Raw genomic sequence first — 26477 nt, forward strand, 5'->3', positions numbered from 1 at the left:
CATACCACACACTGTGAGAGCAGCATTTATAATGATCACACTCTCACACCCTGTGGGAACCTATGCTATTTCCTACTCTTCTCCCCACCTAGCTTGTGTTTCAACTACCTCTCCTTTTTTTCCTTCCCTTCTGGCTTGCAACACATTTCCCCTTTGTGATCTTCCTACACATCATGACTGCCACCTGTAACATAGACATCTATACTCAATAAGGTTGTGTTGTAAGACCTTCAAGTGGTCTTGGGTGAAAATCTAGCTCCATTCAAGTCAATGGAAAACTTCTGATTGACTTGAATGTGACCAGGATTTTGTACTAGGTCTATTTTGATTGAACAAATCCACTCTCACATCATGGCTTTTTGCCTTGATGATCTTCAGTGACCAGTCTCCTTTCTGAATGGTAATAAACAACCAACACCTACTGGCCATTATTGATTAGCATGTTTCTTTTTAGCATGTAATGACATATCGTTCATATCATAGTAAGATAACACTTACTGCATAAATACTGATCTAGCACGGTAAGCTACACTGGCTGCTTCTGTCTGTCATGAACAGCTTTTTACAAAATGGGTTTTATTCAAGAGAAAAGTATGATCATATTTAGTTTTCACTTATTACATTAGGAGTCTCCAAAAGTATGTGAAGTTATAACATTATTCAGCACCTAATGCAATTGTTTCTATCAATCCTTAGATTAGGTAAAAAAAAAAAAAAAAGTCCTATACAGACATAATTTCCTTAACACCATTTGGCTGGTTTATTTTTGTTTTTCATCATTTCTGTATACTTTTCAGAGTTAAACACCATGTCTGTAAAAAAAAAAAAAAAAAAAAGTGCTGTAAATTTAAACAAAATGTCATTTTAAAACAATGTTCTAATTAAATGAGAGCAAGTTCTTCATTCTACATTTTTATTGCTTGCTTTTTTATTAGGATTATGAACCTTTTCACTTCAATTTTTATAAATTATTTTCAAAATAATTACTGCAGTTATGCTGGCTTTTTTAAGCACACAACTTTTTCCTCCCCCAAAAAACTACAGTTTTAAAGCATTTTGTATTAACTTGTTTTATGATCCACAATACCACATTAAAGATTTAAGTGAGTGCTGTTAAATTACAAATCTAATATCCAGACAGTTATGAAACAATTACAAGCTAAACCAAAAAATTACCAGTAGCTAAATAGAACATATAAGCAAAGGAATTATTAAAATAATAAAAGGAACTGTAAATTATTAACATTACATTGTTTACGTCATGTCTTAACATAACTAGAGCAGGGTGAATAGTTAGAAAAATTACTCAGAAATGTTTTTGCTAATTTGAATTGTTATTCGATTCAGCCATGCTCACTCTCATTTTTCACTTGCATTAAATATTCATGCAAACTATTTTTTCCCACATGAAGTTTTGGAGAATGGTTGTTCTTCATGAAAATACATATTATCATATGCTAGAACATGCAAATGCAAGTATTTGCATCAGAAGTGCTTACTTCCTGCCCATCAATGTGTCAAGCCTACAATCAAGTAGTAGAAACAATATTATGTGACTAAAGTGACCCGTCATACACCATAAATAACCATAAATAAATAGAAAATAGCTTGTGAATAATCTGTAGGCAGAGAGATCATCATTGTAACATTCACACCACATAATATTTGTATTTGTTTGCTGAAGACAGCATCTCCAGGACTTAAGTTGTAATGACAGAGATGCCGGGGCTCAAGCAATATTTTTACATTCATAACTGATGTAGCAAGCCCAGAGGTGTCAAGGCTATGAACTGCCAAGCCTAGAGATATCAGGGCTCTAGCCCTGGCACAAATTAAACACTGAGCATCTCTATATTTAAGAAAATATTTGTGGTCAAAGATGGACTTAAGCAGAGATAAATCTTCACAGGTGATATGCTCCTCTTTTAAAAAGAATTACATCACAAGATCTGACTGCCCATATAGTCAATTAAACAGAACTTGTAAGGCTATCTATAATAACATCATCTGATGACTTCCAAATGTTTGTTGATCATATATGAATAACAATTTCATAAAAAGCAGTGTGGGTTTTTTTTGTTAACTAATTACCCACAAAAGGTTTAACTGTTTGCTGCAAAGTTTTCCAGCTTTAACTGTAATGTTAACTTAATCTTTGGGCCCATTCTTCAAGTATATTTACCTTTTTCGATGTAGTCTCAGATCAATACACATACACTTAGGTATGAGAAGAAAATTCATAACATATAAGTAGGCAGAACACTGAACTAGAATCTAAAGTCCAGAATTTGAATAATACTTGGATAGAGTTCAGCAAGACCAAGAAAATGCTGAAAGACAGAATCTCTTACTAGTAGTAGTAGTTGCAGCCAGAGAATTGTAAAATGCTAGACTCCCCAGAATTCAGGAAGTCTTGATTTGTGTAACAGATTACTGCATTCTCTTAGCATACTTAACCCTTTTGTGCTGGGTCCTCGGAGAAGAAGCAATGCTACAATGTCATTCAAGCACTTGTTAAAAGCCATGTTTTCAAAGGGCACAATGCCATTGGCTGAGCTAGTTGCATCTTACACAGATTTAGTGTATTATATTAATTAGAATCAAACTGCATATAATAAATGGATATATAACAAATTCAGCATGACACATTGCTAATACTGAGCATTATATTAGATGTGCACTACTAGTTAAAAGTGAATAGATCCTAGGGATTATTCGTTCACTAAAAACAGTATGTGGATTTGTAGTCTTCTCTGTCTTGATTTTATATTGCCAGAGGTGGAATACAAAATAGAAATATAATTACAATACAATGCAAATACGTAAGTAGAATTCCAGGAGCCATCTCTAGAAAACATGTTATTGATCTCCACACTTAATACTCTTTTGTTAAGAAATTCCCTTGTTTGTTTCCTAATTGTTATCTGTACTGTATAAAAACCACAGGCTATATTTTGTTTATAAACTAGTGGCATGATACATCCTGAAATTTGCAATGAACATTGTGTGAAAACAGTGGGATTTTTTTTATCCAGAGTGGATGTTTTTCCAATTGAAGTTTACTACACCCAAAATGCTTCCACCCAGAGTCCTTTCAAAGAATGCCACTTTATTATCAGCTTGTTATATGTACAGAGTTAATTTTAATTTACAGATATCTCTTGTTTCATAAAAAGAACTGCTATTTACAGCTTTATTTACTTATTTCCATACAATTTATTAAAGCAGATTTTTGGATACCTGTAATTCAGGCTGCTTCTTATCAATCTCACACCACATTGCATATGGACTGGCTGCTCCATTAGTTGAATGAAGTAGTCATTGTCAATCAGGATTCTATATTTAAAAGAAAAGGAATCTGCTGCATTGTACCTCAATTGCAATACATGCACTGTAATGGACTTTAGCTTTAAGAGACTCTGTAATGACATACACCCAGGTAATGCAACGGGCTACATCTGGGTTTGGTGCATGATCTGTGAGGAAGCTGAAAGAAATGGTCTGCTTGTCGGAACAGCCTGGGTTGTGTCTCTGTGTTAGCTGACACCAGTATTGCCAATCCCAAAATTGCAAAAATCATGAGTAAGATCAACCAAAAATTATGATTCTGGCCAAAAAATCATGAGATATAAAAAAGATTATTATTTTTTGTCCACCCTTTGACTTTTTTACCCCCAGCCCATTCCCTATGGTCCTCTAACAATTACAGTGCTGCCAACTCTCATAAATATATAGCAAATAAGGCAATTTTGGCCTCCATTGAAGTAGTGCTTGCTACAGGATACAGCTGAGACCAGATTGCACTAGGCACTATATAGAGACATAGTTAGGGATAGTCTCTGCTCTGAAGAACTTAAAATACAGTGCAAAGCATGGTGGTAAATTTGTGACATGGGAGCTGAAAATTGAACACATCTCCTGTAGGGGCTACCACACTTCCATTAGGTGGGAACAACTTTTAATTCCTGCTAAGCTGCACAGCATCCACATTGGTGACTGTTACCTGGCAGCTCTGTGTTCTTGGGGAACCAGGGTGCAAAACCCCTACTCTCTCTGGCTCACATGAATCCCCTCCAGCCCCTGCTTGAACCCAAAACCAAAGGCATCTCAATATGAAAAGGCAGGGGAAGACGCACCTAAAACCCTCCCAACAAGGGTGATACAACTCCCCTCGTCTCATCTACGTCAAAAATGTAAAAGGAGGCATCTCAATTAGCACATCGAATGGAAAACAGAAGTCTCATCTACATCAAAGATGGAACAATAATTAGCATAGTGTATGGAGAACCAACCTCCAAAGCAGGGACCGCACTGAACTCTGGGATTGGCGAAGCAGGGACGCACTGCATGATGGGAGATCTCTGCCCTTGATGTAAATGAACTCACACCTGCACTCATCCAGCTCTGCAGTTATTAGACCATTCTAGACATTGATATGCAAAACACTGAATCTGCCTGGTTGCATTGTGAGCTCCCTCAAGGAACACTGCCCATAGCCAGGATTGATCAGCTCCTATTGTCCAGCATAAAAAAAAAAACACTCTGGGATACTTCCTTGAGACATTGCTTACCAATAAACAAACCTGGGGTCTACAAAAACCCCTACCCAAGTTCAAACCTCTGTTCTGATGCCTGGATCCAAATTCTGCATCAGAGCCACTGGAACTTCCCCCTTTCCTGACTGATCATGTTGGGGGCTCTGCCTGTCTCAAGCGCTCCAGACCCTAAGCTGAACAACCAGTCTCCTGGGAACCTCTGAGCTGCACGGAGTGGTGAGACGGCCCCCTCCCCAAGATTCCCCCCTCCCCGCCCCCCCCGGTCTTCTCCTCCTGCCCCCCAGCAAACTCTCTCTCTCTCTCTCTCTCTCTCTTTTAGTCCAGGCATAACATTCTACTTTTATAATCAAACCTGGGATAGCTTTCTCCAATACCCCAACTGTAATTGTGTAGTATTGTAAGCATTTGATTGTTTTTCTCTCCTTACATGATATCACTATTAGTATCGTAAGTTTTATATACCTGGCAATAAAATAACTGTTATAATCAAGCTGGTTGACAGTCTCTCTCTCTCCCAACTTCATTTTCTCATTATGTTCTTGGCTTCCCTATCTTGCTCTGCAGCAACACTTCTTTTATCTGAGCCAAAGATCCCTGGAGTGCCCAAAAATCCTATGGGGTTTGCTCATCAAGGGCCCCTTTACACCACACCAGAATAGAGCGCCTTTCTGAGCAGGCTGGGTTCAAACAGCACTTTCAGCTGCCATCCTTATATGCCCCTGGACTCCGTAGGCTAGGCACACCAGCACTTCTCAGCTGCCTCCCCCCTCACTCTACAATTGTTCTAGCCATAACCATATAAGGGTGGCTGCTGAAAGTGCTGTGTCACCCAGCCTGCTGAGTTCAGGGACATATAAGGGGTCAGTTGAGAGTGCTGATAGCCTGGTCCGCCCAGACACACTTGGTTAATCTGGAATGTGTGTGTATCTGCGGGGGCTTTATTTGAATCTGGGGCTGGAGAAATCCAGCCCTGAAAACCTTAGGTCCTGCAGGATAGCTCCATTGGGAGGGGCTTGTAGCCATATGAACACACAAGTAACACAGGCAGTACATTAATAAAATCACACCCCTCCCCTTCCAGGAAGGTAGCCCTAATAAATGAGCATACCCCAAGGTAACGGGAAAGTCTGGTAACAGTTACCAACAACAACCAGTTGCTTCCAGAATTCAAGGCCTACATGTGACCTAATCCGTATTTAAACAGGGACTTAAGAAGCTGTTGCATCCACTGAAGTGCCTTTTTTAAGTCCCTTCTGGTACATTACCATAGTTTTAGCATCTTGCTGTCCTTAAGAAGAGAGAAACCTCAGCTCAAGATCCTTCAGAAGTCGTTGTAGGAAAGTAAAGAGTTAAAAGCTGGACAAATGTTTGGGCCTAAGTTACAGGGAACAGGGTCATGGGACAGGCAAACCTTGTTTCTGCTAATTGGTATGAATTCTAGTTAGAGTCTGTTATCTCTCTTCTTTTCCTCCCTTCCTGGCCGTCTGCTCAGGGTAACAAAATAACTATCACCATTCCTGCACAAGGTCAGGGTGGGAAGAAAGCATTATCCTCCTTCCCCCTCGGCATGCCTTTACTTCAAAGAATGTTAGTGTAAAATTTATAGGTTTTAAGGTGATGTGCCTGCCCTCTGTATGGTAATCCTGTAAACAACAAACAGGGGTGGGTATAATTGTATTCATTATGTAGTTGTTAATATTCATTTTATAGGTGTAATGTAACCAAATAAAGGTCTATGGGGAGTTGCTGAAAATGTATACATTTACATACTGTTATGGATAAAAGGATTGTAAAGTAACCCCCTCGTTGCTCACCCACGGCGTCAAGGTGGAACAAGCAGGCAAAAAAGGGTTCCGTCTCCCTAATCCGCCCCAGGGACAACCTGTTTGATTATTTCTAACAATCATAATCTAAAGTTTCACAACCACCTTTGTAGAAGGGAGAAACGTCATTCTCTTCACTCAAATGCAGTTTCCACCATCCCCTTAGCAGAGATTCGGAAGTTTATCATTATATTATGAACTCTACCCTGACATTAAAAATAGTAGTATGGATCTGAAAAGAAAGCCTTCTGTGCACTTCTATATTACACTCAGATGACAAGGACAGTTTATAATCAAAAGGATGACTTAGATGCACTATCTGGAGTTTTTTAATAGGAAAAAAAATAACAAGGGGAACATACCATATGTATCAAAGAGTTCCTCACATATGTTGCTTTTTTCCTTTTCAAAGAGTAGCATATGTGAGGTGGATACTTGAAAAGCAATTTATGTATATTTCATCTGGCTCATTTTTAATTACACTAATATCAGATTTCCTATATCACAACCTCTGCCACAAAGTGCTATTGCTCCAATAAGTGTTGTAATCAACTTAGGTGGCTGCATAGCACTTTCTGAAATTCAGGACTCCTTAAAGTAGGTTCTCAAAACCTGAGGCACTCAAAATCACTACACATTTTTAAAAAATTTTGGATATAATTTATGGGATAGTTTGTGCTGTTGTGCATATCTAGTCATCGAAAAGGATGTTTAGTGTACAGCTCAGAAAAAGTTTGGATGGGCTCTTACAGTCCAGTTAAAAAAAGCATAGGGTAAAATCCTGGCCTCAGTTAAGACAATAACAAAATTCTGATTGACTTGGAGGGGCCAGATATTCACCCACTGTGAGGCAAAATAGAGTAGATGGGTTATATTTTTTACTCTTAGAATCAGCGACATGCAGAAAGCTAGTCTCAAAGAAAACAAAAACAGATTACAGAGAAAACAGAAAAAACACAGGATTAAAAGGAAAGAAAAGAAAGCTGGAGGAAAAGAGGGAGGCTAAAATATAAATAATATAAACTAAATAAATATGCAACTAGGAAATACATATTCAAAAAGATAAATAAACACACATTCATAAATAAAACATTTGAATGTGTGGTGGAATATTAGACACATTGTCAGATTATATAAGTGTTTAACCCTTTAAGCATTCTGCTCATCCATCTTCCCTCTGTTACATTCTCTTATTGCACCTTTTCTTGAAGTAGATTGTGAGCTCTAGGTAGGGACTTTTACGTTTCAACAAAAAAATCTCTATTCAACCGAAATGAATATTGTTGCAAAAAACTTTCATTTTGGTCAACATTCTCCAGTTTTTCCTTGAAAACTGGAAAGCAGGGGGATTGTTTGTTTGTCTGGTAAAAATCTCTGGTAGTGTAGTGGTAAAAAGTATTATGCTTTTGTATAGTGCATAAAACATTGGGGCCATGATCCTAATTGGGCTTTCCCATAAGAGCAACAACAGCAGGGAATATAAATGGGATGAGAATAGTCCATTTACCAAGGTGGCAGATGGATCCTAACATTATAGAATCAAGAGGGCACATTACCACTTTAATTACATGTAGCTGTTGAATATACAACAGCAAATTCTTGTGACTTATTCTGAAATGAATGGCAATGTTTCAGACTAAAGAACCTAAAATGAAATTCCTTTAGGCCCATGTTTTGAAAGGTTAATGTTTATGTTGCATATATTACTTGAACATTCATATTGGGCAATAACAAGCCTAATTATTCATTTGCATGTGAAATTACTTGATTGCACATGCAAATAAATATTCTGTTGACATTCACAAATTTGGGATGCAGAGGTTTCTATTAAGGATAGGAAGGACAGACTTTGCTGACTCTTTTAACACACTGCTATAGCATGGCTTTTACTGCTGCTATTAATCAACTTGGAGGATTCTTTTACATGTCAGTTTTGCCCACCCACTCTCAGATGTCATCAGCCTCCAATAGAGCGATTTGGATGCATAAATTCATGAAGATATTCTGGAGGCACAGCCTAGGTGTGTCTGCCTTTGAAAACCTGGCACTTAAAGCCTTGAAACAAATTGAATGTTGTATGTTCTAAAGGAAAAAAAGACAACTTTTTAAACAAAATCAATCAGTCAGTCAATATATGTGAGCGGAACAATACATGAAACTTTTAAAAAGACCCAAAGCCATGTACTAAACTGAAACTATAGTAGCAGCTGACACAGTGCTAAGAATAATACCAAACCACTGAATAAGAAGTGGCTGGTTCCTGTGACTGCAAAAATCCAGGCTAGCTCAGTTCACTAATGTTTTTCTCCATTATCTGAGAGCTGACATCTTTTCAGTAATTACTGCCGATGATACCACCTCTGGTGTAATTAAAGAACGATTATTTAGAATGAAGTGAGCCAATACCATCCTATTCTCTGTTTAGGCCAAAGCCAAAAAAGGGCTTGTCAAAGAAAATAGATGTTTTGCATTAGAGAGCAAAAGGAAGGGTGATATAAGGAGTCGAGTAATTTGATGGGCCACACTGCAATGGAATTAATTCAATATGTTCAATATGGTCAGTTCCATGTGCAATAATATTACACTGATGGATATGATAGCTATGTACTTTTGCTGCCTTTGCATTATTGATTCAGTACTTACAAAGCAAACCTCCAATAGCGCCTGGCTCATTGCCTGGTGAGTGAAAGACTGGAAGCAAAATACATTAAATGCTTCTACAAATCTACATACTCTGCAACACTTCTGAAATAAGGCTCTTTCGAAATGACCCTTTGAACACCAAATAAAAAAATCATCATCATCATCACCACCACAAGATGAGCTTATAAACTTTTGGGTTTGACGGTTAAATAATAATGACTGGAAACTGAAAGGAACAATTCACTTTAAGTGAATACTAATGAGGGAGTGTTTGATGCATTTTTTTTTGTTTTAGCTGGTAACTAGATATTGGGATTATTATGTACCTTACTTAAAGCATAAATTGCATGTATTAAAAATATTTCAATAAAAGAATGAAATTAATGATTGCACTCAAACCCAGCAAGGAAAAACATCACAGCTGACCGAAAACATGCATTTAGTAATGCACCAAATTTCTGTGCTTATATGGCAAAGATTATCTTTATTCAGTTGGAAATAACAAAAATAATTGGCCCTCAGGAGCTGAAGGAGAGAGCTTCTCAAAGCATGACGGGACTTATTTAGGCTGGTACAGCATTACCCACTCAGATTTGTCAGGGGTATGCACAAGACTCCCACTGACATAAATTCACAAACTGATCATGTCACTGGTCTGAATTCACCCCTCTATGCTGAGAAGTAGCAATACGTCCTCATCAACAATAAAACTATTGACAACAGAGATAATGTGATATTGCCTAAAATCATCAGAGCCAAAGGCCTGGTTCAAAGCACATCAAAGTCAATAGAAAGACTGACTTCAGTGGGCTTTGGACAAAGCCCTAATACTTTAGATCTATAGTCTTATCCATCCATCCATGTATCTAACATATCCATCCATGTATCCAATGCTTTTATAGAGAAATCCTGGCCCTGAAAGGTCACTCCAGCCAGCAAACAAACAAGCAAAGAGAAACACATCTCTGAGAAACACTATTGTTATTCTATCAAGCAATTTGATTTCAGGGGTAGGTAAATTTCAGATTTGTTTACATATTTTAACCCTACCCTTTTCTAGTGAATTTGTTTAACAGTAGGACACTCTCTGTGGTAGAGAATGTGATAGGCTAAGCTTTCAAAGATGTCTCTTTGTTTTGGGAACAACTCTTTGTGATGAGGAACTTCCTTTTGAATTTACCGAGGTTTTCTCAGTTGAAGGCTGGGCTTCAGCTTTAGGGATGGGATAGAGGTTCTTTGGTTGGCTGAGGAAAAACTTAAAGCTCTTATGAAATAGATGGAAAATAGAGAGGGAAAGTATGTCAGTCTAGTTCAGACAAGTTTGCTTCTTTTCAATAGCTCTGAATACTGAGGTATCTGACTAGTTATTAGCAGTTTTTTTCACTGCCTCAGAGGTGCCTTCCGGCTGTCATTATGATCAGTAATTTGTAGTTACGAGTTTGAGCAAACCCTCAGGTGTGTGACTGACCATTTTACAAGAGCTTACCTACCCAAAGAAGCCACTTTCTCTCTGACTGAAGAAATGGCAACCATTTTAGTGTGTTTCTCATGACAAGACACCAAGACTCCTGTGGCACTGCTCCTTTCATCATCCCTAGCCCCAATTCTCCTCTCCTACAGCCTGAAGATATCAGGAACTATCCTGCTGATCACCCCCATTAGGGTGGGCCTCTGAAGAAAATATGAGTTTAGCAGTGGGAGGACGAGTAGCCAAGTGGAGAGCATACAAGGCTGGGCCTCAGTGGTCTGGGTTCTATTTGTGGCTCGGCCACTGGCCTGCTGGGTGATCTTGAGCTAGTTATGTCCCCTCTCTGTGTCTCAGTTTCCTCAGTTGTTAGATGGGGATAATGATACCAACGTCCTTGTAAAGCACTTTAATATCTATGGATGAAAAGTGCTATATAAGAGCTAGGTATCATTATTAGCCATGGAAGCCTGTAGAAGAGCACAGAAGCACACCACCACCAGCATTAGTACTATAGGAATTACTGGCCTGTTCAAGACTTTGGTCTCCAGGGCTGTCAAACTGGCATGCTTAATAACGATTTATAAGCGAACTAAAGCTAATTTTTTAAAAATTGAAACACTCTTCAAGGAGCAAAGTTCAAATGCTGTGAAGAACACAACGCTGCACCCTGCTGATTTATTCCTCTCAAGGGGATTTTGGGAGCAGAAATGAAACATGAAGTCTGTGCCTAAATCAAAAGAGGTTTTTACATATGGCTATAGGAGTTATAAATCACTTATGGCTTGACCTCGTACCCATACACACAGGTGCCTAACCTCAGAGAGGGCAGCTGTTTTGACTTTTCTGGCTGGGATTTGTGCTGTCAACAAACAAATATAGTACAGATACGTAATATCTTGGCTTCCCACACTGCTACCCAACTGTTAGGATGGCTTAGTGCCACTCACATTGAATGACCCAAACGCTAGGCCATATACATCAAGAAAATATGAGCGAGGAGCTAGGGCAGCTTATAGGACAATGTAAATTCCTCCCCATGTGTACACCATATATCTCTTCAAATATAAATTACCCGCTGATGCTGTTTTAACTGAAACATGTAAGAATACATGAATAGCAGACTTGAAGGAGATGTGATATTTATGAGAAATTCCAACAGTAAGGAACTGGTGAGTAGGTCATGGTATACATTTTCTTATTTTTTTAATCATCAAGCCAAAATATAAATACAGGAGGGTCTCAGACTACAAAATGCCATCACACAGATGACATATGTGTTCTACAGAATGCATACAAAATCCTAGCATTAGGGTTTTCTGCACAATAGAATTAAACTGAATACACCTTCAGGAATAGCATCCAACACAGGTTTCAGGAATACCCAATTCCTTTGTAATAAGCAATTCATTTTCACTTACCTTAAGAGGCAACTATATAGCTGAGAGCCGCAACCATGCTCAGCAGCACCAAGTGCAGAGCTCAGGGAGGTAGGGAGATTGTGAATAGAACCTCAGAGCAATAATCAAAAGGATTCACAGTATGTTTGGCAAAAAATGCCTCAGGTTTAGTTCTTTTTTCTTCTTGAGAAACAAGGTTTCAAAAAATTTCGTATTCATTTTTCTCTGTTCTAAGAGAGAGGGAGAATTTCAGGACCCTAGAATTGTGGTCCCACTGAACACATTGTGTGCTGAGGCGAAGAGAACCAGTCACACCAAACAGACTTCAGGAGGTACAGATTATGATTCGTTGACAGTAGGAAGTGTTGTCACACTCTCAGTGAACGTAATATAGAGTAGTCCTCAATGCACAGGTGTTACCTGAGTGAAAGTGATTGTAAAGAATGTCTGGTCAAATGAAAGGAATCTGCATCCCATTTTCCTCTTCTGTATATGCATAGTAAATGGTTCTATGGCCGTGATACTTAGACCTCAGTGATTCAGGAGCCAGATTAGCGATGAACATTCCCTAAAGAGCCACTGTAGGGTGAATTCATTGTTTCATTTACTATAGTGCTATATATTCAATTGCACAGTGTTTTAATAGCAAGTGTTGCAGAAAGCTGCAGGAGACACATTAAAGAGCCACTTGTGGCTGGAGAGCCTCAGTCTGAGTATCATTGGCCTATGGTAAACACAAAGGAAAGCTGCCTTCAGTTGATGTAAATTACATCTTTTAATATGTATGTCTAGTCTCAGGCCAAAAGCTAGCCATCCAACCAAGCAGTACACAAACTGGAGTAAACACTTCTTGTGTCGTTGTGGAGCAATGCCAAAGACTTTGCTTTCAACTGACCTGGGGCTTGGTAGCTATAATAGTAGTGCACTGTTTGCAGAACTATAACCGTAATTGAGAGTTGATACAGTTTTGCTTTCAAGGGTTCCTTTGCAGTAGGCTGTGATATATCTTTCCATGGCTACATTGTCCCAGGGTACACCTAGCTACTCTGTCACTCATCTAGTGGGTATTGCTTGTCATGAAAACACTGCTGCACTGTGCAAGATCACATTTCCCTGACTTTTGAACAATTTATTCCAGCTGTGCTGTTTTGAACAAGTGCCAAACACTTATTTAACCACTGGATTATGGGTTATACCATCGACGTTTTAAAACCAGCAACTCCTGCAGCAGTATTTCGGAAGGCCTGTTAGGAATTGTGCTGAGACTCCTCCTTATGTCAGGTAGCAGCAGCTATTCACTGCAACAGGGATACATGCAACAGCCTTTGATCCTTAATCATTTTGTTAACTGAAAGGCTGACTGAATCTGACTCATTACTTTGCCTGCATTTCATTAGATTGCAGGCCAAAAGGACATTGCAAACCATTATGGGTTGATCCAAACCATGGCCTGGTTACAAGCTGAAATCACTGCTGCGACTCAAGCAGCTGGCAGAAGCAATCAAGAGACATGTTTTTACTGACATTAGTATCATTTCCCTTTTGCCTTCTTTTGGCCCTGGAGAGCATCTATTACCCACACATAGTATTGCCTCTGCATCTGGGAAATGCACCCTCTCACATGGGAAAGTAAGTTGGAAACTAAGTGCCTCCTTTTGCAGCACAGCTTTTATCCGTGGCCAATTTTCTGCGACATGAGGCAGATCAAGACTACCATCTAGAAACTATGATGTGGCATTTCTGACAGGGAAAGCAAGTGAGTTTTCTAATCCATTCCCCTGAACTTCTTAACGTTCCTGAAAAATCTATACAAAGGAGAAAAATAGCAAGCGAAAATGAGAGGAAAGTCCAAAATGCCGCTATAGATTCCTCTGTTAAAAGAACAAAATTTGTGTCCAAGACAAAATCAGAGTTACAGTAATGGCAGTTCAGACTATGACAGTGTTGGGGTCTGGAAACTGGACTTTGCAATACATTTTTAAAAGGGGAGGGATGGTCATATGAGTTTAAGTGGAGAAGAAAAAGATTTCCATAAGTCTTAAAAGCAAGGAAGAAACAAAACAAAACCCAACATTTTAAAATATTCCTTTAACTTCAAAATGACTGATCAAAATTTTTTTAAACTGTGTTAAATTAAATTATTTCTGGCCTGAAACATTTTTTGGCAAGTTTTAACCCAAGGTGAATTTATCTGCCTGACTTACAATAAAGTTTATAATGGAAATGCTGACAGACAGACTTTTAAATATAGTGATGCTAGAGGCACAGTACAATTCCTTTTTGTCAGTCCTTTTTAATGTGTTACATTTGTTTTTTAGAAGAATCCATTATTTAAGCTGACAGTATTTTTCTGAGTTTATGATAAGCCCTTGCACAATTTCATGCTCTTTGTTTTTGAACTTATGTTGGTCGAATATGCAGCCTAATCTTTTTATATATATATATATGGAGGAATTCAGCCTGCATTAATTGTGCTTTCATTATACACTGTGTCCTAATTACCTGTGGACAGGTATGAAAAGATTGCAAAGATCAAAACTGCCAAGATCTTTGGCTAATACTGTCAACTGTGGGTTGAAAATTTGATGATAAGTTCTGTCTCAAGATTTCTCAGACTTCTTGCTTCTGGCTGGCCCATAAAGATTCACCATGTTCTCTTCTGGTTCTCTCCAGAACCAGGAAATTCAAAGGTGCATGGGAAGGCGGGAGGAGAAAACAAAATCACCAAACATGCATATCTTTAAAAATGTTTGATCTGAATTTTGAATGAAGATTCAGTCAGTTCTTACTTTATCTAAGTGGGTTGGTCTACCTGTAATGAAATATAAAGAAAGCTGCATGAACCCAAAAAATCCTGTAACATTTGGCCCACAGAAGAGCAGAATTCACAAATGCAAGTTCATCACAGGTTCCATGGCAATGCGTGCTCTATAAAGTGACTGATAACCAAATGATTAATTTTTGCAGAAATATTAGAAAATTATCAGGAATTAGGGACAAAAATGAAAGAGTAAACTCTCGTTTTGGGCAGGAATAAAGTAAAAGAGTAGGTTATTGGGGCTATAGCCCCCAATTCAGTAAAGCACTTAAGAACACGTTTAAAATTAAGCAATTGCTTATGTTTGCTAGAGAAAGACGGAATTAGACACATGCTTAAAGTTACGCACTGGCTTAAGTGCCATTAGAATCAGAAGGTTGTAGAATGTGAAGACATCCAATAAATTGGGAACAGCTATGCAAGAATTTATTTTTCAGGCATTCATGCCAGTTCCTGTCCAATAAATCCTTGTGCATACGTTACAATATTTATTCTAGAAATGACTCTGAAGTGGAACTGTAAATCTGAAATCCCTTAAATCTGGATAGGTACAGAGGTGAATCTGGATCTAAACTTTGCTCTGTTTTTCTGTTTTTGCACCTTTTTCAAGACTTCTGTCATAAATGACATTAGTGTCATCATCTAAAGCATGTTGGAATTCCCTGGTGCAGATTGTGAACTCTTGCTAGGTGCAACAATAAATGGTGAGTTTTGCATAGAATGAAACAACCTGTTATAAGTCCTTCATGATTTCAGGGAACAACTTTTCCCAATTTCTACATGGATCTACAAATGTGAGTGAATTTGGAGGTGCTGACTGTTACTTATTGAATTCCCTTCTAAATGAAAAGAAGAAAAATCCCCAATAATGTTGTCTCTGATCAGATTGGAGATGACTGAAAGGAAGGCTGCTCATGTGGTTAAAGTACTGGACTAGGACTCAGGTAACTTGGATTTGGTGCCTGGCTCCCCACAATTTGGGCAAATAATCTCTTTCTCCTCAGCTCCCCATCTGAAAAAATAAGAATTAATCATACTGCCTTTCAATCTACCTGGTCTATTTAGGCTCTTCAGGGAAGGAACTGTCCCTTACTATGTGTTTGCATTGTGCCTATCACAATGGGGCCTTAATCTCAGCTGAGGCCACTAGTTTCCAGTGTAATACAAAAACCAAGGCCTCTCCTGAGTGTTCTACATCCTTTCCTTGTGTCATTTCCAAATAACTAATTGTGCATTTGTTATATTATATTTTAAGCCATGTTTATATGATGCAGTTTGAGAGATTTTTGTCAGGAGCTTATATATATTATTATATATAGCATATTATATCTGATGCTTCAATTTGGTGGCATCTCCCCCAGAAAAATCAACAACCAGAAGTAAGACACTGATGTATATAATGTGAAAAGGTAGTGCTCCTTTGGGCAATATTTCTTCAGTGAGTTCACACAAGACTACACCCTGAACAATTAATAGATTCCAAGGCCAGAAGGGACCTACGTGATCAGCTTGCCTGACCTTCTGTATAACACAGGCCATAGAATTTCCCCACAATAATTCCTAGAGCAGATCTTTCACAAAAACATCCAATCTTAACTTAAAAATTGGCACTGCAGGAGAATCCCCCTCAACTAGTTGTCAGTTGTTACAATGGTTAATTACACTCTCCGTGAAAAATCCACACCTTTTTTCAATTCTGAATTTTCCAAGCTTCAACCACCAGCCCTTGGATCATGTTCTACCTTTCTTTGCTATATTGAAGAGCACATTAAGTGTTGTTCCCCATATAGATACTTATAGATTGTAATCAAGTCATCCCTTAATCTGCTCTTTGTTAAGATAACTTGATTGAGCTCTTTGTGTCTATCATTATAAGGTATATTTTCCAATCCTTTAATCATTCTCATGGCTCTTCTCTGAACCCTCTCCAATTGATCAACATCTTTCTTGAATTGAACCAGACACAGAATTCCAGCAGCTGTCACACCAATGCCAAATTCAGAGATAAAATAACCTCTCCACTCCTACTCAAGATTTTCAAGTTTATGCATCCCATGATCACAATAGCCCTTTTGGCCACAGTGTTGCACAGAGAGCTCAGGTTCAGCTGATTATCCATTACAACCCCCAAATCCTTTTCAGAGTTCCTGCTTCGTAGGATACAGTCCCGCATCCTGTAAGTATCGCTACATTCTTCATTCCTAGATGTATACATTAACATTTAGATGTATTAAAACACATATTGTAGTTTAAGTCCAGCTTACCACATGACCCAGCTTGCTCTGTGTCAGTAACCTGTCCTCTTCATTATTTACTACTCCTCAATTTTTGTGTCACCTGAAACTTTATCAGGAATGATTTTTCTTCCAGGCCATTAATAAAAATGTTAAATAACATTGGCCAAGAACCAATCCCTGCATGACCCCACTAGAAACAAACCATTCAGTGATGATTCCTCATTTATAATTATGTTTTGAGATCTATCAGTTAGTAAGATTGTAATCCATTTCATGGACCATGTAATTTTATATCTTTCTAATTTTTTAATCAAAATGTTTTGTGATGCTAAGTCAAATGCTTTACAAAAGTCTAATTATATTATATCAACACTTTTATCAACCAAACTTCTAAATTCTTCCTTTGAAATGTCATAATACGTATAGTTGGAAGGATCTGCATTCTTCTCCAAATGGCATCTCATTCTGAATACAAATCGGCAAAACCTCAGGAGACTGGTATTTTTCCCAGCACGAACAGTCTTGTGATATTTCCAGCAAGGAAACACTTACAAATGAAAATCCATTTGCTGAAGACTGATGTTATATGTTACTTTTAACAGCAGGATCCATATTTGTGCAAATGACTATGCAAGTCCAAAGTCAGTATTCCTCTAGACTTGTGTGCCATCCTTGAATACGGCATAAGGAATCATGTACAATAAGCCCTTGAAATCAATTATTGAATGTATAATGATAATAATAATGATAATAAAATAATAATAAATAATAATAATAAAGTAGTTCTTCACTATGAAAAAAGTTTAAATCCCTCAAAATCCTTTCTGGAATCTATTTATTGCAGTCATTGGGAAGGAAGATAAATTTATGTAAAAAGACACAAAAGGTCTGTGACAAACTCCAGGACACTTGTTCATACTCTGATTTCTAAATCGTGTTCTTATGACAGTAATTTGCCCATTGCAGGGAGTGCAAACAAGCAGTTCTTGATAATGGTGGCTGAACCTGGAGGGTTGGATTGCAGCATTCAGTAGGATCGGACTAAAAGTTTCTTTGCTGGGGTTCTGCCGGGTATAGTGTGTAGAAAAGGAGATGGGGAAGCAGCCACTTTCATGTGTATGCTTCTGTGCTGAGTTTATCATTTTCTGATCTAAAGTCCAGTCAGGTGGGTTTTTGTTCAGTTATTCATAAACCAGTTTTTGCATTATTACATTTCAATAAACAGAATAATCACCCCGCAAAAGTTCAAATATATAAAGAAAAAAAATTCTTCTTATCAAGCCCGCCCTTTCACACACACACCCTGCCCAAATGGGAATCACACTGCAGTGTAAAAACTGCTTAAAATGAAATGCAAACAAAACCATGTCATCCTAAACCCCAATCAACACTGCTCAGGTCAGAATTAACACCCGAGGGGGTGGCCCTCTAAAGCTATTGCTGTACAGCTATTGCATGAGTCAGCTAATGCGTGGGAGGAGATGGATAGCAGGCTCCTATGTTGAGAAACCAGATCCCAGGAGAACCACTAATTTAGAAGATTGGAGCCCCTTCTCATTCTGAGAAGGACAAACCTAGTCTCTCCAGTAGCCCAACAAGCAGGAAATTCATTGACTCTCTCTGATAGGGTCCTTGGAGAGCTAGATGGCCTAGAGGTTAGCATCCAATCTGTCATGAGGTAGCAGTAGGGGAGTCTGAACCTGCCCACTCCAGTAGGCTCCAAACCTATGGCCCTAGGAGCGTCAGCAGCATTTACCCCTGGATGAGGGTCAGGGGTGGGTGGAACCTCTGAGTTACCTTCTCTGGATTGCTTCCTACCATTTCTCCTCCCGCTTCTGGTCCTAGCTAAAGAAAAAGGAAAAGAAAACCAAGCTGTCAGCCCCAACTGGGCTCAGCATACAGTTTTAGTAATTCAAGAAGGCATCTCTAGCTTCTTTTGGCAGGAGTATGCATGGTAAATCTGTGCTCACCTCCAGCCTTCTGAGCAGGGTTGCTCCCTTTTCTACCTTGTCTCTGGTTGGAACATGCTTGGCCAGGTCGGAGGGGTGGGACTAGCTGAGCCCACCTTAACCCTTTCCATCATAGTGTGAGGTTTGTATATACTCTCCTGTCCCCTACTTGAGAAAAAATGCATGTTGAGAATGTGGCCTTTAATTTGCAAGTCCTGTTCAGTCAAGCTCAATGAAAAACAATGCATAGTCTCACCACATCTTTTACATACGTAACACTGAAATTATAGGCAGCAGAGATTCAGCCAGAATGCAAGCTGAAGTCTGCCATGTGATGGACAGAGATCAAACTCAGGCGCTTTGTATAGGGTAAGTAAATATTAATAGGCATCAGAGGCCAAACAAGAATCTTGCTGTAAGTAGTAATATCAATGTGATCTATTAATATGCTTTCACTTTGTAGCTTTATTGTCCCTTTATTATTTAGGTGCTGACCTACAATATGTTTGCATATTGCACATTGTATTTGGATATAAATATGGAAGAATTAATTTAAGAAATATTCATAGAAAAGCAAGATAACCTAAGGGGATTGATGGCTGGCAGGAAGAAAAGCATCTTGGGCCATTAAGCCCAGTTGGGTATTAATACCCACGAAATGCCCTACCTGAAGCATGGATATTATTGCTATTCTAAGATGGAAAGGAAATGGAAATAAAACAATAATACAAGTCCAATATTTTATGGACGGTGCTAAGCATAGAGCATCTATAAAGAATTAAAGTGCAGTTATGATCAAGACAAATTAAGTGACTATGTAAAAACAACGCTTCCTTAACATAGTTTCTCTGGTGTGCCTGAGGCACATCTACTTACTTCAGTAACAAAGTAAGTTTCACTACCATTAGCCTGGTCAAAGCCCATAGAGCTGCAAAAGAAAGAGCCAGATTTGATTCTACCTAATTACATCACAGAATCTTTTTTATTGCACACAATAATATAAGAAGGAGAAAGAACATGGCCTGACTTTCACATCTTAGGCTGCACTGCTGGCACATCTGGTTGCAAATAAAGCCTTCCAAACATGACCCATGTGCATGACCCATGGTGCATGACCCATGGTGCATGAGCCATCTTCATCCATCTCAATGACATTAACTCTGACTTCTAATGATGATGAGTTAAGTGTCACTAGTTGTTTCACTGACAATCATTTCAGCAGAAATATCAAGTAATTATGAGCAGACTTTGAGATTATTAAATACTAGCAGATTTTTTCCTCAATCTGACAATTACCTTGATATCTTACCCTTTTAATAAACAATGAATTCTGAAGTGATGTATATTTTCATTCTACCGCTCTAGGGGTTACTGTCTAATCACATATTACCACAGGCTTGTTGTAGTAGGATAGGGAAAAACAAAGCTTTTTCTTACCCACTGCGAAGTGTATATTATTCAGACAATGATGTTTATATTATTCCAGTAGCTTTAAAATTCTGCTATAGCAACTACCATGCCCTAGTCATAAATATACTTTACAAGAAGCTTCAGAGCAGTTTCAAGCATTAAATATATATTTCAAATTGTTGTTTTTGCAGTTGTATAGTTCGTCTAATTATTAAATATTAAAACAGTACTTTGCTAGCTACTGTGCCAGTCAGGTCAGTCCAAGGAATTAAGTAACTTGCATGGAAACTTATTTTACTTGCTTTTTCTGGTAGCGCAGCAACAATGTTAGAGGGGTTTTGTAATGAAATGGAAGACAGTGGGATCAGGAAGATTTTATTTGGATATTGATCCAGTTTGTTGATTGTGCAATTTACAGTAATACTTTATGTATATTGGCCTAGACCTTTCTGGATGCATTTTAATCTAAAGAAAGAAAGAAAGAAAAAACTGATATGGCCCAAAACTGCATATCCCAAATCTGCGCTCAGCCACTCAAATGGGCATAGCTATGTATCTCTCAGTGATGGATTTGGATATTCCATGTATGCAAACTGCATTTGGAAATTCAGAAGTGTATCAAATTTCAATCAAAAAGATTTTTTTTAAACACATCGATAACCTCCTGAAATCTGATGTCTTGGGCAGTGATATCATCACAATGCTCTGCATGGATCAGCTCCAATAAGAAGTCAGAAAACAGGGACCAGATTGCAAAATTCTTCAACATTTTGGAAGCTATTTCTGACTCCCTTTGCTTAGTTCTAAAACCAGATGGTCATATCATTGTTACAATTATTCTCAGTTACACAGTCATACTGTTGAAAGTAAAAGCTCAAACAGCTTCCTTGTGAGATAACTTGTACATCTGGACATTTTATATATAGAGAGAGAAAAAAAAAAACAGAACTTAAACTACTTCAAAGTGTTTTTTAAACATGGCATGTTTTCTTAGATATTTCAACTTCCTTTCCATCCTTACATTGCCTGGATGTTCCCACTGTGTATGTACAGGCAACAACAGATAAATACATAAGTGGTACAATTGAATGGTTAAGTTGTAATTTGTTACTGCTATCATTAATATTATTTGGCTTCTCTGTGATGAGTTGCATATCCACAAAATGCCCTGACTGAATTACAGGCCTATATTCAATTGTCTAATAAGTATTATTCGACAGGTTTATATGTTTCATTTCTTCTCTTCATCATCTTCCAATCGGGAGTACTGATGCATTTGAAAGAAAGGACTCACCGCTGTAGTGTCCTCTATGACTTTCAATTCAGGCACAAAATACTATAATTTTCTTACAGAATCACTCCTGATTCTTTCTATTTGTCTAGACATTAACTTTAAAAAAAGTGAACTGACAGGAGGAAGCATCAAATGGGAAACCGTTCTTCATTATGTCATGTCTTGTCTCAGGTTTATTTAAAAATATAATCATTCAGAGCTAGTATCTGTCATAAATACTTCACCTTACTTCTGTTGGCTGAAATGCTTCTATTCACTGAGTAAGGGTACTGTTCAATCTAAGTAAGGTTGGGAGAATCTAGTCCTCAGTTGCATTGTTTGCTTTTTTATCAATAGATGCTGTCCATTAAATACAATTTTTTTATTATTATTTTTAATCAGGATGTTATGTAGAGCTACTCAAAAGTGGGAACTTTTGTCTCATAGGAAATTCCAATTATTCTGTCCCACAGGAAATTCTGAAACGTCAACATTTGGAATCAGTCTGAAAAGAAAGTTGCCAAAACTTGCAACTCAGAACTGTCATAAAATTTTGTTTACACTTTTTCAATCAAAGCAAAACATTTCAACATCGCCAAATCAAAACATTTCATTTTTGCTCAGTTTGACATTAACCCGTGCCCCCTTGAGCTGCCATGGTGTCTCCTGGCAGTTGGAATTCAGTTGCCTCATGCGCCAGTTTTCCTCCTTGGGCTGGACATCTAGCCAGACTACATTTTCCATGCTGGACTGTGACCATGCAACTCCCATGATTCCTCACAATAGTTTAACCTTAGGGATATCACCATGTATTATGGGAAATATAGTTTAGCAAGGGAGCTGGCTGGATTGTGTTCTGAGTTACCCTGGTTTCAACTTAGTGTAACCTGATTAATTTAAGTGGATTTACTTTTGATTTTTCACACTAGTGTTAAGCAAAAGTAAAATCAGGTTACGTTTGTGTATCAGCTTTAGCACAAAAGACATGCATGCTTGCCATTAAAACACAGCAGCAGAACTTTTACAAATGTAGTTGGCTCAATATCCAAAGAGAATTATTCAGAAGAAATTATCTCACCTCAAACCAAAGGAAAATCCACTCCCCACAAGCCACACCATACTCCAGTCCAGAAACCCTCCTCTGGGAAAGCTCAGAGGAAAAAGAGCCTTTGTAATGTATCCTGAAAGTGAACAGAGCTGGGCTGTGTCAGGCCAAGAAGTAAAGTGAATGGCAGAGTGAAGCACCCCTCAGTGAATATACTCCACCACCCCAAAAAGATATACGGGTTCTAGCAATTCAAATAATCACAACTGCTGTGATATCCAACAGAGAAGGGCACATCAACGTAGTCAAAATCCAATCTGAGAGCCTTCCTGGGCAAAGCCTACACTTTGAACTGCTTACACAAAGTGAGTGGTCACCGGTCCAGAAACAAGAGAATAATTGTACTGTGCTTCCAGCATGAAATACTGCTTATAAGATGAGGCTATGCCGGAGATCTAATTGGATTCCCCTTGCTGGCAGCTCACCAGACTAATGATCCATCTGCTGGATCTGGTGTGTTTTAAATCTCCAGAGTCTGAACAGAGGCCAGGCACTGTACCTCTCATGGTGGTCAGTGATGGAGGATCAAGGAGCCTAGCAGTTAGTGCACCCGACTTCCGGTCCTTTGCCCCTGACAAGGCAATGGAGGTGTCTGTTCCTGATTCTCAGCCAGGGATCTTCTGTTTTCCACCCACTCCTAGGCCTTTGCCTTTAAGCAGATGGTGTAGGGGGACCCAAGCTCTCCCTGTCCCCTGGATTTCCAGCCCAGGACCCTGTGGGAAGCACCACCAGCAGGGTCCTCCCTGCAGAGAGTCCTGGGCTACTTCCTACCAATATGTCCCTTCAGTTTGGGAAAAAGGAAGTTTTGGTACTGGGAACAAAGGGGTTAAAAGGCAACCTAGGACCCAGGCAACTGCACCCCTACAGGCCTGCCAAGAATGCTGTTAAAAGGAGTTCAGAAGCCCAAGGAAAGGGTGAGGGACAGGTTCCAGGAGAGAGGAATCCTTCTCCAGGAAGTCAGATGGAGGGTTGAGACTTCTCCCTCTTCCACCCCCTTTGAGAACCTGCAGGGCATTGCTCCTTTGTATTGTTTGATTTAAATGAGTTTGGACTATAGGGGTAATTACAGGCCTGTTAGTTTGACCTCAGTAGTATGTAAGATGTTGGAAAAAATTTTGAAAGAGAAAGTAGTTAAAGATATCGAGGTTAACTGTAATTGGGACAAAATACAACATGGCTTTACAAATGGTAGATCACGCCAGACCAACCTGAACACCTTTTTGAGAAGATAACAATAGAAATAGGATGAAATTTAATAGTGGAAAGTGCAAGATCCTACACTTAGGGACTAATAACAAGAACTTTTGGTATAAGCTGGGGACACATCAGTTGGAAGTGACAGAGGAAGAGAAAAACCTGGGCATACTGGTTGATGACAGGATGACTATGAGCTGCCAATGTGATATGGCCATGAAAAAAGCTAATGCAGTCCTAGAATTCATCAGGAGAGGTATTTCCAGTAGAGATAGGGAGGTGTTAGTACCGTTAGACAAGGTGTTAGTCAGACCTCATCTGCAATACTGTGTGCAGTTCTGGTCTCCCAGGTTTCAGAACGATGAATTCATACTGGAACAGGTGCAGAGAAGGGTTGTTAAGATGATCCGAGAATGGAAAACCTGTCTTATGAGAGGAGACTCAAAGAGCTGGGCTTGTTTAGCCTAACCAAAAGAAGGTTGAGGGGAGATACAATTGCTCTCTATAAATACATCAGAGGGATAAATACCAGGGAGGGAGAGGAATTATTTAAATTCAACACCAATGTGGACACAAGAATAAATGGATATAAACTGGCCATCAGGAAGTTTAGATTTGAAATTAGATGAAGGTTTCTAACCATCAGGGAAGTGAAGTTCTGGAAAAGCCTTCCCAGTAGAGCAGTGGGGGCAAGAAACCTAGTTGGCTTCAAGACTGAGCGTGATAAATTATGGAAGGGATGGTATGATGGAACAGCCTAATTTGGCAATTGACTGATCTTAAATTACTAGAGGTAAATATGCCCAATGGCCTGTGAAGGGATGTTTGATGGGGTGGGTTGTGAGTTACTACAGAGAATTCCTTCTGGGTGTCTGGCTGGTGAGTTTTGCCCACACGATCAGGGTTGAAATAATCGCCATATTTGGGGTCGGGAAGTTTTTCACCTTCCTCTGTAGCATAGGGCATGGGTCACTTGCAGGTGGATTTTCTGTACCTTGAAGTCTTTAAATCATGATTTGAGGACTTCAATAACCCAAACTTAGGTTAGGGGTCTATTATAGGAGTGGGTGGGTGAAGTTCTGTGGCCTGCATTGTGCAGGAGGTCAGACTAGATGATCATAATGGTCCCTTCTTACCTTATAGTCTATGAGTACACCCTCTCCCAGGACCCCACCCAAAGGTGTGAGCTTTCATTCCAAGGGCTCCAATTATTTCCCAAATAGGAAAGGTATCTCTGAGCAAGAGCAATGATGGTGAGATGAAAAGTTCCAGAGGGGGAGCCGTGTTAGTCTGTATACAGCAAAAACAACGAGAGTCCTGTAGCACTTTAAAGACTAACAAATTAAATTTCTGTAGGCATAAGCTTTCGCATCTGACGAAGTGAGTTGTGCAGCTTATGCCTACAGAAATTTAATTTGTTAGTCTTTCAAGTGCTACAGGACTCTCGTTGTTTTGGATGGTGAGATGGTTCTTTTCAAACAATGGTTTCTTAAGCAGGGGGGCTGCTTCTTTAAAACAAGCTGGGACTCCTGAAGGGAGACGTTGAAAATATCTGTAAATATAGTGCCAGTTCTTCTTCACAAGACATTACTACCAAGAACAACATGGAAACAATTCACAGGTCATAGCCTGAAGCTTCTTAAATATTTCCCAAACTTCAGTGAATGTCAGTGGCTGAAATTGAAGTAAAGAATTTTCTGTATTTAAGACCTGCAGATATAGTTCATTATCACCTGGGCAGATTGTCTGGCCTTCAGTCAAGCTACCTTAAAATGATATTTAAAATGTTGAATGAGGTTTTTATTAAAGTATATGTTATTGTAGTGTTATTGAAGTGTAAAAGTAAGGACTCAGGATTCATTGTGAACAAGAATCTACAGGACAGAAAAAATATAGAAAAGGAGAACATACAATCCCATACAAATCTGCAGATTCACTTCCGTAGTAGAAGTGGTGATCTTTTAGCTGAATTCTCTCAATGATGTTATTTGCAGGTTTACACTCGAAGAGTTTGAAGTAGGAGAAATAAGCTACCAGTGTATAATTCTAAACTAGAAAGTTAATAGGCAATATATGAATACTATGAAAGTGTTCTAAAAAGGGAGTCAATGATTTAAAAAAAAGCCTAATCTAATTTGACAGGCAACTGGAAAATGAGAAGAGCATCATCTGAGGAATAGTTTTAAGAGCTATTTATTATTTAGTCTGCTAGGAATCACGCTGTCTACTGTAGCGTATGTAAGATCCAAACTACTTCTTTCCTGAGTAAAAGTGTCTCTTTGTGATCGTCTCTCACCTGTGGTGATAATCTGTCAGTTCTAATTAAGTTCAAAATAGAGAGATGTTATACTGAAGTTGTTTAAAATGCACAGCTACAGGTGCATAAATCCTGTCCTTGGATAGCAGTTTTATGCTCACTAACATTCTGTCAGACAGTACAGTACATCTTGATAATACATGGTAGATCTTAGGGAGACATCATACATTACAGATCCATGAAGACATGTCACATCAAGATTGTGAATTGTTTCCCAGGTACAAAGGGAAGAGAACTATCTGGGCAATAAGTATTATTTTGTGTGCATTCAATGAAAAAATTTCCAT

General features: G+C 38.7%; 1 long non-coding RNA gene across 2 annotated transcripts in view; it reads right to left on the bottom strand.

Annotated features, from left to right (window-relative positions):
• Positions 1-739: 739 nt before the first annotated feature.
• The window catches only part of LOC137153994 (uncharacterized), a 55821-nt gene continuing 30083 nt past the window's right edge, over positions 740-26477 (bottom strand). Inside the window, exons 3-4 of one of the 2 annotated variants that reach the window (XR_010920008.1) lie at positions 3241-3336; positions 740-812 (exon numbers count right to left, since the gene is read on the bottom strand). This is a non-coding gene — a long non-coding RNA (uncharacterized lncRNA). The remainder of the gene's footprint in view (positions 813-3240; positions 3337-26477) is intronic. The other variant, XR_010920009.1, reaches the window with a different exon arrangement.

The sequence above is a fragment of the Emydura macquarii genome, unplaced genomic scaffold, assembly GCF_026122565.2.
Source record: "Emydura macquarii macquarii isolate MOO-44397 ecotype Brisbane River unplaced genomic scaffold, CSIRO-AGI_Emac_v2 contig_1253, whole genome shotgun sequence".
NCBI classification, from domain to species: Eukaryota; Metazoa; Chordata; order Testudines; family Chelidae; genus Emydura; species Emydura macquarii.